Source organism: Terrapene carolina, unplaced genomic scaffold (genome assembly GCF_002925995.2).
Source record: "Terrapene carolina triunguis isolate 2854851 unplaced genomic scaffold, T_m_triunguis-2.0 Scaffold30352, whole genome shotgun sequence".
Lineage (NCBI taxonomy): Eukaryota > Metazoa > Chordata > Testudines > Emydidae > Terrapene > Terrapene triunguis.
Window position 1 is genome coordinate 1 of NW_020694703.1, and position 4,824 is coordinate 4,824.

General features: G+C 65.2%; 1 long non-coding RNA gene across 1 annotated transcript; it reads right to left on the reverse strand.

Moving 5' to 3' along the window:
- Window positions 1-2,255: 2,255 nt before the first annotated feature.
- Window positions 2,256-4,824, reverse strand: LOC115271487. Its single transcript, XR_003899981.1, has 2 exons — window positions 4,733-4,824; window positions 2,256-4,576 (listed from the first exon to the last, which is right to left on the reverse strand). It is a non-coding gene; the product is annotated as an uncharacterized LOC115271487 (long non-coding RNA).

A 4,824-nucleotide genomic window follows, 5' to 3' on the forward strand; every position in this document is an offset into this window, starting at 1 on the left:
CCCCCTCTGGCTCAGCCCCAGGTTGGTGCAGCAGGGCCGTGTGGCACACGGATGGGGGCCAAGGCACATTCCCCCCCGGGCACCCTGAAGAGGCCCCGAGACCCGCGGGGGAGGGGGGTGCCCTGGCCTGCAGGACCTGCCCGGCTGCCCCCACATACCTGCAAGGGGGAGTCCGCGGTGCAGCTGCTCCGAAGCAGAGCCCAGGGCCCCGTCGGCAGTGCCGGGTGGGCAGGGGTCTCGTCCCCGTTGGAGCCACGCTCTGCCAGGGGGCGACGCGCCCGGAACACGGCCGAGTCTGCGGGGAGAACGTGCCGGGGTCAGGCTGAGCCCCCAATGCCCTGCTGGGAGGGGGCAGGCCCAGCCCACCCCCATCCCCGCGCCGGGCTCTGGGCTGCCCACAAGGGGCCGGGGCCCAGGGGCTGGCACCCTCGCCCGGCGCCGGGCCCTGCCTGCCCGCGGGCGCCCGACGTCCTGCCCCGGTACCTGGCTCCGCGGCCCCGGCTCCCCCCAGCAGCCGCAGCAGGAGGCGCTCCTGGCTCCGCCGCACGTCCTTGGACGCCTGCTCCAGGTGCCAGCGCTGCCAGCCCACGGCCTGGCCCAGCACCCGCAGCGCCAGCCAGTGCCAGAGAACGAGCCCCCAGGGCCGCCGCCGGGCCCCCCAGCATCCCGCGCCCCCCGGGCGGCAGCGCCAGGCCCAGAGCAGCAGGGCCAGCGCCACGGCCAGCCCGGCGAGCAGCATCGCGGCACTGTGGGGAGGGGGATTGTCAGCACAGAGAGAGACATGGACCCCCAGTGCCCCCCACAACCCCACCCGGGCCCCCAGTGCCCCCCACAACCTCACCTAGCCCCCCCGCCCCACTGGGAGCCGCGTCTCCTACCAGCCCCCCCGGATATCCCGCCTCCTGCTGAACTGACGGAGAATTAAAGGGACGGGAGCAGCCTCCGCTCTTAAAGGGCCAGATGCCGATTGACCCCCCCCTCCCCCCCGGGCTCTGCCCCCCCCATGGGGCTGTGGTGTCCCTGGGAGCCCAAGCTGCACCTAACTAGGGGGGTCCTGTTGTCTGTGCCTGCAAGACCTGTCTTGGGCCGGGTTCCTGTCGTCTAAATAAACCTTCTGCTTTACTGGCTGGCTGAGAGTCCCAGTGAATCGCAGGAAGGGGGGTGCAGGGCCTGGTCTCCCCCAAACTCCCTGACACCCCCCCGGAACAGGGGTCCCCCCCTGCGGCCCCCGGGGCAGGGGGCACCCAGGGCTGGGCTGGCAGGGCCGGGGGCCGGGAGTGGGGGGGCACCGGCAGAGCTGGGGGGGCAGGGCCGGGAGTGGGGGCACCAGCAGGGCTGGGGGGGGCAGGGCCAGGGGTTGGGAGTGGGGGGCACCAGTAGAGCTGGGGGGGCAGGGCCAGGAGTGGGGGGGCACCGGCAGCGCTAATCGCAGCATCCTGGGGCCAAGGGGTCTGGGCACCACCCCCGGGGCTCTGGGCGAGGGGAGGCAGGAATCACCAAACCTTCCCCCTGGAACCGGCCTTTCTGCCCCAATGAGCGACTCGCCGCCCCCCCGGCCCAACGTCCCAAACAGCGAACCAGAGACCCACAGCAGAGCTTTCCCCTCCGCACGGGAGCAGAGCCGGGGCCCCAGGATCCCACCAGGGATTTGGTTGCTGCTATCCATTTTAAAGGGCGGGGGCCCAGACACCATGGTGACGGGCAGTAGGCTACGGCTCTGGACAGAAGCCCAACCCCAGCTGCCAGCCCCTTGTCTCTGCTCCTCCCCTGCCTCCATGACACCCCCAACGTCTCCAAGGCCCCTTGCCCGGGCAGCAGCTGCCGTCCCCAGCACAGCAACGCAGGCACTGCCCAGGGCTCCCAGCCCTCAGCTCCTGGCTCCAACTTGAGGCCAAGCCCAGCTAGTTCAGTGGAAGGTGCAAGAAAATCTGCCCCCCAAAGGAGTTTCTTCCTGCCCCTGCCAGCGGGAGGGTGGCTGGCATCCCTGCCGCCCGATCAGAGCCGTGCCGTAAAGATCCAGTTCTCTTCCTGCAGCCTGCTCTTGTGGCAGGGAGTTCCCCAGGCTATCGGGCACTGTGTTTGGAGGCTAAGAAATAGCACCGAAGGAGTTCCCGTCCCCGTCAGATGGCGTGGGGCATACAGGGCCAGACACTGCGGGGCAGGGGGGGCAGGGCAGATGGGGGCCTGGGGGGAGCGGTCAGGGCAGATGGGGCCTGTATTGTAAACACAAAAAAATACAATTTTGCAGCCCCCGGAAGAGTCGACAATACTTTATTAGTGCCTATGCAAGTCAGGAGCAGACTGCAACACTCAAAATAGGCAGTTGAAATAATTCAGTTTCCACATACAAGGTTTTCTGGTGTTTTTTTGTTTGTTTTTTTAAATAAAATTATCAAAAAGTTTCACCATGGCTGTTTTTAAAATTATATCTATTTTTTTCCTTTCTGCAAAAGTTGTGATCTAACCTCGCCCCAAAGCTTTTCCTGCTTCTCTTTGAAATTCGCTTGTAATTCCGAAAGACGAGAACTCATCCCCGCCTGGTCGGGGCTTTGGAAAGAGAACTTTTCTTTTTAAAAAAAGAATGGAATTTTTTTGTTCTGAGGACGATCTCAGCACTATCTGCAGGGCCAGGGGCTCGCCCCCAGCCTCGCCCTGCGGACGTGCAGCCTGGCAAAGCAGGTGGTTGTGGAGTTACTCACATGAAAGGCCACGTGCAGGACTTGCAGCTGAGCCAAGCACACACTCACACGCCAGCTGCCCCCGCTGACTGCAGCACTGAAACAGGTTAGGGACAGACCATTCGGACAACGCTCCCCAGCCTCCTCCTCCCATGCCCTGCCTGCGTCCAGGGCTCTGGGATTTCAGCGACTAATGCAATGCCTGGGGGCAGCCACGCTTTGCACCGGGGCAGCTTGTCCCAGGTTCAAACCACGACAGACAGCACTGGTGCAAATGGTGTCCGTGCTGGGACCCACCCGGCCCTAGCGCTGCTTCGCCAGTGGCTCACGCTGCCACGGCCCAGAACGCACTGTGGAGCGTCCTTTGCAAAGCTGGAAGGAGCAGCGTGACGAGCACGGTGCCTCTGGGTCATGGGGCTCTGGGCACAGACGTGGATCAGGGTTGACCCAGCGGCACGGCTCCCCTCATGCAGCGAAGGGCACTCCGAACACAGGGAAGCGGCAGAGGGGCGAGGGCCTGGCTGCAGCCCCTACAAGCCCGTAGCCAGGTTCGGGGCCAGCCCAGCCAGTCGATCGTCTGGGGGCTGCTGCAAGTCCTTTAGAAAGCGGGGGCAGCCCCGTCCTCCCGCCTGGCTGCCCCCACGGAGTCTGACCACTGAACCCAGCTGGCAAATGCAGCGTTTTCCCCAGAGCAGCTCCTCCGCAGGACGTCCGCACAGGGTGCGGCTCAGCCCTGGGCTCAAACACCTGCTGCCCTGCCCACCGACAGCCCCAGCACCAGGGGCTCTGTCTGACCCTTCCCCAGGACGCCAGCGGGCTGCTGAGCCCAGGGCTGGTGCTCCCACAGAGACACGCGGAATCCAGAGCTTTGTGTTAAAAAAATATTCTGTGCTTTATTTACTCAGCCGTAGAAAAATAATGTCGATGCGGAGGGAGGGCGGGACCCCGAGGGGGGGGACCAGCAGCCTCTCACCCCCAGCCTGAGCCGCGCCTTGCCCTGACCCCAGCCGGGAGCCCCGTTCCTCCTGCACACACAGCAGTCGTGTCCATCTGCAACCCCCTCCTTCCTCTCAGGGTTTGTTAAACACCCCCCAGCTCTAGGCCGGGGGGAAGGGCAGCGTCCCACCAGCTGAGCGGACACGGGGCAGGCAGGAACCGGGAGGAGAAAAGGGCCCCAGTGGGACGCCTTCCCAGCAAGCCACTCCCAAGGCGCAGATGCTGCTGCCCGGGCTGAGAAGAAAGAGTCTTTGCCCCCAGGTCTCTGCACACACAAACAGGACCCAACGCACACGCACATGCCCCCCGGGACGGGGGAGCTGGTAACAAAAAGAAAGAATTTGAACACGAAAGTCCTAGATGTGACAATTACTGCAAACAAACTCCCAGGCCCGCCCCCCACGCTGAGAGGCCCCTGGGCCCAAGGGTAGGGATCCGAGTCCAGTGGGCGCTGGGAACGCACGGGGCTCCAGGGATCTGCTGCACGGGGAGGAGCAGCGCTGCAGAAGCGGGAAGCTGAAGGCAGGCCTCAAAGTAACAGACAGGGAAACCATACGACAAGCCCACTGCCTTTAGTACACGGGGATAAACACCAAAGAGCCAAGCGCAGCCATGGACACTGCAGCTGGCGCAGAGCAAAGCCCCCGGATGAGCACCCCCCACACATGGGCCCATGCACAGAGACACGAACACAGGGCTGCTCTCCACGGGGCACGCTCCCCGGATCGGCTCCCAGGGACACGGCTGCCGGGCCGGGCCGTACCATGGCACAGGGTCACGACTGGCTGTGGGGGATCCACTGAGTGTCCATGGGCCGCCGCAGAAGCTCCTCCACGTGTCGCGCGACGTCCATCGTGTCGTCCAGGTCGAACTCGCCCTCGGGATCCAGCACAGAGTCGGGGCTGAGAGAGAGAGACAGGGCGAGCCTGGGGGAGGCATCCCAGAATAGCCACGCCGGGGGGCCGGGAGCAGCGTGCTCCAGCTAAACGCCCCCCCCAGCACGGGGAGCCCCACGGCCCCAGAACGCGGCTCAGGGCCGGGGAAGGAGCAGCACCTACTTCTGTGGGTAGACGTTGTAATGCGGCTGGGAGCACACGGCCGGCGACGGCGCCTGATCCATGTAGGTGACCGTTCCGGCGGCGGGATCCCC